General features: G+C 42.6%; 1 long non-coding RNA gene across 1 annotated transcript; it reads left to right on the top strand.

The window, feature by feature from the left end:
* Positions 1-4,097: 4,097 nt before the first annotated feature.
* Positions 4,098-7,353, top strand: LOC119367880. Its single transcript, XR_005176462.1, has 4 exons — positions 4,098-4,279; positions 4,349-4,420; positions 6,554-6,684; positions 7,316-7,353. It is a non-coding gene; the product is annotated as an uncharacterized LOC119367880 (long non-coding RNA).
* Positions 7,354-7,826: the final 473 nt, after the last annotated feature.

The following is a 7,826-nucleotide window of genomic DNA, read 5'->3' as shown; positions in this document are numbered from 1 at the left end:
TCCCGTGGCTGTGCAGAGAACTCCATGGCGCCGCCGGCCATGGCGCCCTGATCTACGTGTCCGTGCCGCCCCAAGCCACCTTGTCGCTGGGAATGGATTCCCCATGCTCGGATCCACCGATTCCCGGCCTTCCCGATGCCCACCGAAGTCCAACGCCCCCTCGCCGCCGGCGTTGACTTCCGCCATGGTAGTTCTATACGAGAGAAGGAGCCAACCCCGACCTGACTGCTTTTTTCGCGAGGTGAAAAAACTGCCAAGTCCCTGAGATTGTTACATTCTGGTGCTTTGTTTGCGATGCCATATCTCCATGACCATAGCTCTGTTTCATGCATATAATATGTCAAATTGTTCATCTGGAAATGCTATACATTTAATTTCATTGTGCCATGTTTGTTTGAGTCCATCTTGATGCCCAAATCATCATTGCAAGAGTGCTATATGATGTTAATCTGCTGAAACTGTTATAACTTGATGATTTGTCATTTTTGTTGCATTTGACGTGTGCATCTTATGACCTTGGTGTCTACATGTGTTTTGATCTATGTCATGCCGTATTTATAGGGGTGATATCCATGTATTTTTGTGAGTTGTGTGGTGAGTGCATCAAGCTTGTTAAGTAGGGTACTTGCTGTTGCTGTTTTGCTAGTCTGATTCTATAATATCATGATGCTATGTAAACCTGCTGCTACAAGTCATTCTATGCATAATCTGGAGATGTTCACTAAGGATGTTTTGTTATACATGTCATGCTCTATCCATCCATGCCCCTGGTTGCATTTATAGCCTTCTGTTGGTTGTTGTAATCTTGCTCTCAAACTTGCTAAATAATGTTGCAGTCAGCCTGTTAACATGAAGTTCAGTTTTGCCGTGTGTTTTGCTAGTGATCCATGCACCCTATGAACTTTCTATTGCCATGCTTAGCTTCATAAACATGTATTCTTACTGTTGGTTGACTTGCCATGCCATGTATTGCTCTGTGGTGAGTGGTTAAAGCTCACCAACATGCCTGCTTATTGTTGTTCCTGCCATGTATGAACCTGTCATATAACTTGCCATGTTTACATGGGTTCCATCATAGTTTATGTGCCCTTTTGCCTCATGGTAAGTAAGGGACTTTTGTTCTATGCAATTAGTAGATTCATGCCCTGCCTTTCTTTTCCATGATAAGTTCCTGTAACATGTTGTTTGATAGCTCTAAACATTGCAACCTGATGTTATTTCTGCAAAGTCTGAAACTGTTAATATATGCAATCTTGCCATGTGTTTTTGAGCATGTTCTAGTGATTTCTGGAGATAACTCAGTGTTCATGTTTTGTTATGCTTTACCTGTACATCATGTCCATATCTTTTGTTCTCATGTTGGGGTGCTGTAGCATGTTGTTTTAATGCTTGCAAGATGCCTAGTTGCTCTTTTGCACAGATTTTTATTATAACTTGTTTCATGTGTGTGTGTTGAACCGTTGCTCCGTTTTGAGTGTGCTCTAAATGAAACTTGCTTGATTTTGCATGAAGTTTCATATTATCATGTTGCATCCTTGTTTTGAGGTGTTTGCTTGATGTTTGTATGCATTTTGCATCAATGCCATGTTTAACTTGTTTTGCTCATATCTTCTAGGCCGTAGCTCCGAATTAAATGAACTTTATATGTAATTTGACTAGAATCTCGTGTAGATCATCTTGGTGCATCTTAACTTGCTATTTAACAACTTGAACATAAGGTTTATTCAGTTCTGGATCAATTTCGAAATTTGCATATGAGGACTTACCGGAATTGTTATATGTTGTTCCCGGCCTCATTTAAACTTGCTTTGATGTGTTGCTCTTGTTTGCATCGTCTCTTGCCATGAGTAGCTTCATGTAGCTTTGTCATGCATCATGCTTGTTGTGCATCATGTCTTGTCTATGTGTGATGTGTTTACCATGTTGTGTGCTTCTTCTCGATAGTTCCCGTTTTCGTTGTGATCGTGATGATTTGTTCGTCTATGCTTGGTTCGTCTTCGTGGCTTCATCTTCTTCATGGACTCGTTCTTCTTCCTTGCGGGATTTCAGGCAAGATGACCGCTACCCTGGATCTCACTACTATCATTGCTATGCTAGTTGCTTTGTTCTATCGCTATGCTGCGCTACCTATCTTTTGCTCTTCAAGCCTCCCCAAATTGCCATCAACCTCTAACCTTTGTCACCCTTCCTAGCAAACCGTTGCTTGGCTATGTTACCGCTTTGCTCAGCCCCTCTTATAGCGTTGCTAGTTGCAGGTGAAGTTGAAGATTGCTTCATGGTGGACAGGATTTTGTTGGGATATCACAATATCTCTTATTTAATTAATGCATCTATATATTTGGTAAAGGGTGGAAGGCTCGGCCTTATGCCTGGTGTTTTGTTCCACTCTTGCCGCCCTAGTTTCTGTCATACCGGTGTTATGTTCCTGGATTTTGCGTTCCTTACGCGGTTGGGTGATTTATGGGACCCCCCTTGACAGTTCGCTTTGAATAAAGCTCTTCCAGCAAGGCCCAACCTTGGTTTTACCATTTGCCTCACCACCACCTACTTTTCCCTTGGGAGTAATTAATCCAAGGGTCATCTTTATTATAGCCCCCCCCCCGGGCCAGTGCTTCTCTAAGTGTTGGTCCGAAACGAGCAGCCTGCGGGGCCACCTCGGGGAAACTTGAGGGTTGGTTTTACTCGTAGCTTGACTTATCCGGTGTTGCCCTGAGAACGAGATATGTGCGGCTCCTATCGGGATTGTCGACGCATCGGGCGGCTTTGCTGGTCTTGTTTTACCATTGTTGAAATGTCTTGTAAACCGGGATTCCGAGACTGATCGGGTCTTCCTGGGAGAAGGAATATCCTTCGTTGATCGCGAGAGCTTATCATGGGCTAAGTTGGGACACCCCTGCAGGATATTATCTTTCGAAAGTCGTGCCCGTGGTTATGTGGTAGATGGGAATTTGTTAATGTCCGGTTGTAGATAACTTGACACCAGATTCGAATTAAAACGCATCAACCGCGTGTGTAGCCATGATGGTCTCTTTTCAGCGGAGCCCGGGAAGTGAACACGGTTTTTGGGTTATGTTTGACGTAAGTAGGAGTTCAGGAACACCTCTTGATCATTGCTAGCTTCACGACTGTTCCTTTGCTCTCTTCTCGCTCTTATTTGCGTATGTTAGCCACCATATATGCTTAGTCGCTGCTGCAACCTCACCACTTTACCCCTTCCTTTCCCATTAAGCTTTGCTAGTCTTGATACCCATGGTAATGGGATTGCTGAGTCCTCGTGGCTCACAGATTACTACAACAACAGTTGCAGATACAAGTTTATGCGATGATCATGACGCGAGAGCGATGTTTGCTTGTTTTGGAGTTCTTCTTCTGCGTCTTCTTCGATCAGGGGATAGGTTCCAGGTCGGCAGCCTGGGATAGCAGGGTGGATGTCGTTTGAGTTTCTGTTTGTGTTTCATCCGTAGTCGGATGGTGCTCTCATGTATGATGATGTTGTATTGGTGTGGGATTGTATGCCTTTTGTATGTATCCCCATCTATTATGTAATGTTGATGTAATGATATCCACCTTGCAAAAGTGTTTCAATATGCGGGTCTATCCTTGGTGGGACCTTCGAGTTCCTTTTGGATAGGGTCGCATATTGGGCATGACAACACTACTGGAAACAGGGAATTTGCCATCAGCCAGCTCTTTGCCATCAGCCAGCTGATGGCAAAGAACGTCTTTGTCATCTGCTTATAAAAAACAGATGGCAAAGAACTGACAGACGGCAAAGAACATGGTTGCCATCAACCAATTCTTTGTCATCTGCTAGTGGATGGCAAATAATCTTTGCCATCTGCCAGTTGATGGCGAAGAGGTTGGCAAATCTTGTGCCCGTCAAAAATGTAACGGCATACCAGCCCCACCTCCTCTCCTTGCTAAAAAAAGCAAAGAGTGAAAAATTAAAGAAAAGAAAACCCCCAGCCTCCCTAAAAAAAACCCAGCCACCCAGAATCAGTCCCACTCTCGTGCATGCTGGATAGCTAGGGTTCCCCGCCACCCTCACCGGTCGCCGCCGCCCTCACCGGTCGCCGTCGTTGTCGGTTTGCCCTACATGGCCGGAGGATAGGCCATCCCGCCGGTCCATTCCCGCCCCACCGCGAGGGAGGAGACCGACCAGTTGCGCCTCCCCGCCGGTCGCCGCCCGCCACCCCAAGGATCAAGGCCGGCCGCGCCGGTCCCCGTCGGTCGCTGCTCCGGATCCAGGCCGCCCACCGCCCCGCCCCCGTCAGCTATGGTGAGCCCTTGCGCCACCGCCCTCTCTCCTCTCCTCCCCTACTCCCTCACCCATCTCTCTCCCCCGCAGACGTACCCCGCCGCCAGAAGGCCAGGAGGCCGCCATGGAGGCCCGTCCCGAGCTCGCCTTGCTTCTCCTCCGGTGACCCTCGTTGCGCCTGGATCCATATTTACTTTGGAATTGATTTTTTACTTTGGATGTCTGTTCTATTTTCACTATTAGAGAATGGGGATGCCATATGTACACTTGTTTGGTCTTCATGACTGCACCTTTCTAATTTAATTCTGCTTGCCATAGTTTAGGAACAACAACAACAACAAATCATTCAGATGGTTTAGGAAGTAAGTAGATGGCAACAATGTTCAGTTTGAATATTAACAAAGTATAGTTAAACCTGAATAAGGCACTCGTTCATTTTTTTCATGTTGACCAAGTTATTTTTAGATTCTCTGTTTTGACATGTGTTGAAAATAAGGTGAGATCCACCTTTTAATTTATTGAAAGGAAAGTGAATGGCCTCTGATTGATTAGTTCCCCCTTGTAGATAACAAAGGAGTATAAGTCAAAACATCCTTGAAGGAGCTAGCGAGGTGAGTAGTGGCCATAACATGGCAAAAATGTGTCCTAGTTAGACTGAAGACAAACAATCAATGGCCTATAAGACCCTATGATCTCTCAGCTCACCATGTATGCAAAAGGAAAAATTATTCCATTAGGTTCATGACATTTCAGCTCATATTTTTTCTTATAAGAGGGATTATACTGTTTAATACCCTATGATCTCCCAGCTTAGCATGTATGCGAAAAGAAAATTAATCCATAAGTTTCATGCCATTTCTGCTCATATAGTTTTTCATATAAGAGAGATTCTGGAGTTTAGTAGAACACGGCGTGCATAATTACGAGTTTCCTGTTTTTTAGTACTATTTATTTTGATTTTACTGTACATGAGAGTATTTTAGCAGCCGCACGAGGGGTCGGCAACGGCGAAGCCGGCCGTGAAGAACGGGCTGGCCGGTGTTGTACTGAAGGCCGGCAGATACTCTCTCCGGAAGGAGTTTAGATAGCTACCGATTATATATGGATTATACTTTTCATTTCATTGTCTATCATTATTCATTGGACTAGATTGGTTGGTTAGTTAGTTGGGTTTTTTTCAGTTCTTTATTATTCCTGGTGATAGAAAGTGAGCCGCTGAAAGAAAAGAAAGAGAAACCTCAAATAGAATTCGTATATCGATTAAAGGTGTAGCATACTGAATTGGAATCTAGAACTTTGCAGTAACCTATTTTCAGAAATTATTCTATTTGGAGCTGAGATCTGCTTCTCCAGTTCTCCAGGACTGTGTGGCACTCTGAATTATAGGACAGCTTTCAAGCCACTCCCTTTGCAGGCATATAGCATCTATGCCATTGCTAGGTGATCTCCTGATTGATCGTCAATCCAGACGGGCATGGAAAGATGTTGAAACTGCTGCGGTACAACAAGTACCGTGGCTGCGGTAGAGGGAGCAGGAGGGTATGATTTGCATGGCATTCAGCACATTATACTAGTGCCGTTTCGTTGTAGTCTCAGTGATTTCAGGTGTACTTGAGTCTAGCAAAAATTTCTTGTGCTGTTTGGGTAGCATGTTTATTCAGTCAACTCAAACGCTTTTATTTTTGCTGACAATTTAAAGGGCATTAGGAAGATTTCAAAGTTGAAGGGATACATCTGACTATCCCAGAATGGCAGCATTGAGATAGCTTTGTTCTGTTTAACAGGATCTGCTTTGTTTCTGAAACAGTGCTATAAACTAAGAAAACATGTTTTAACAGGATCCAGTCTTGACTATGCTCCTTAACAGGCATATAGTGTTTTTGCTCTTCAGTGAGGAACATGAAAAGAATAGATCTGATGCTGATTGTGTGAGGCTTCAGGAGGAAGGAAAGACATAACAGGCTGGGAAAGACTTTGGTTAGGGTGTACGACTGTTTTTTTCTACTGTTCTCTGGACTCCCTTTTTGTAGTTTGTTTTGTACTTGTACTTTGCAATCATGATGATATTTTCCATCATATTTTTGTCAATACACCATGTCAATATCATAACTAGCTAGAAGAAACGGCCTAACATGCTCCCATTTGATTCTTGTGTGCAAGCCCATAATATGAAATGATACAATCATGTTAGATTCAAGGAAGTTGCTGGTCCGATTCATATTACACATTTCATATTATACTAGTTGTTTCTCACTGTCAGTATGAAATATTGATCTCATGTTGTTTATTTTGCAGCATAGGGAAGTTCTTTCTACAGGACAGAAATTTGTGGTGGATAAAGAGGCGAGAGCCAACAAGTAATTGATCTCTTTTCCTAATGGTCGAACAACTGCAGCTTCAGTTTAAGCAATAAGAGCCATATTCAGGTTAGAGATATGATTAAACACTAATGCCATTCGCGATATAACCTGTTTTAAGCCCAGGGCTCTTAAGTTTTGTTTTCTGGATTTCATAGAAATTCAATCATTTTGAGGAATTTTGACAAAAAAAATTGAACGCATTTTGCTTTTGGCTCAATTTGGCATGTCACTACCTTTTTACTAATTGTAAACATAATTGTACTCACAGAAATCACCATAAATTTGGATTATTTTGAATAAAGTTTCTGGGGAAAAGAGCACTCTGGTTCAGTATCCATAAAAATAGTGTAATGTTCAGGGTTCAGTGTACGAGCATAGCTATTTGAGCTCAATACCAGTTTAGCACTAGGATCTCCGATCGGTACCGCGCATGGTAACAATATACAGAATTAGAGTATATATGCGCTTACATTGCAAATGATCTTTAATTTGGTGCAACATAACTTAGCATTTTTTACACCAAAATGACTTAGTATGCTTAGTTAGCTAAAAAATGACATAATAACCATACTTAGCTCCAAAATGACCTATTTTACAGATATAAGTTGTATCATAATAATCTTCACATTTTAGTTGCATCATAATAATCTTCTTCTTCTAGTCTTCTTCTTCTAACTTTCTTCTTCCCATTTTGTAGATTTGCTTCAGATCACGGAAGCTTGGGTTGATGGAGTGCTTGTATTTAGTTTTTGTTTTGACTTTGTGAAACTTGCTACCCACTGTGTAATATTGATGAAACTATGTATATGTATGGATGAAACTTGCTACTATTGGTAACATGTGTTGGATATGTGTTCGATATATATGTGTTCATGACTATTGGTAATATGTGTTGAATATGCTATATTGGTCATATAAATATATTTGTGTTTGATTTTCTATGAAAATGAATTGATATAAGAAAAAACAAAATTAAATGGGGCAATATAGGCACTTTGCCATTCGCTGGCAGATGGCAAAGAGCTTTGTCATCAGCTGGCAGATGGCAAAGAGGCCACGTGTCATCTACATGTAACATTTGGGCTGGCCTATTTGGGCCCTTTGTCATCTTTCAGCTCTTTGCCATCTGCTGGCAGACGGCAAAGCATGCAACCTTTGCCATCTGCTGGCAGGCGGCAAAGAGCCTGAAGCCTTTGCCATCTGCTGGC

Source organism: Triticum dicoccoides, chromosome 2B, assembly GCF_002162155.2.
Source record: "Triticum dicoccoides isolate Atlit2015 ecotype Zavitan chromosome 2B, WEW_v2.0, whole genome shotgun sequence".
In the NCBI taxonomy this organism is placed as follows: domain Eukaryota; kingdom Viridiplantae; phylum Streptophyta; class Magnoliopsida; order Poales; family Poaceae; genus Triticum; species Triticum dicoccoides.
The sequence above is the reverse complement of the archived record's forward strand: the minus strand, read 5'-3'. Positions and strand labels throughout refer to the sequence as shown.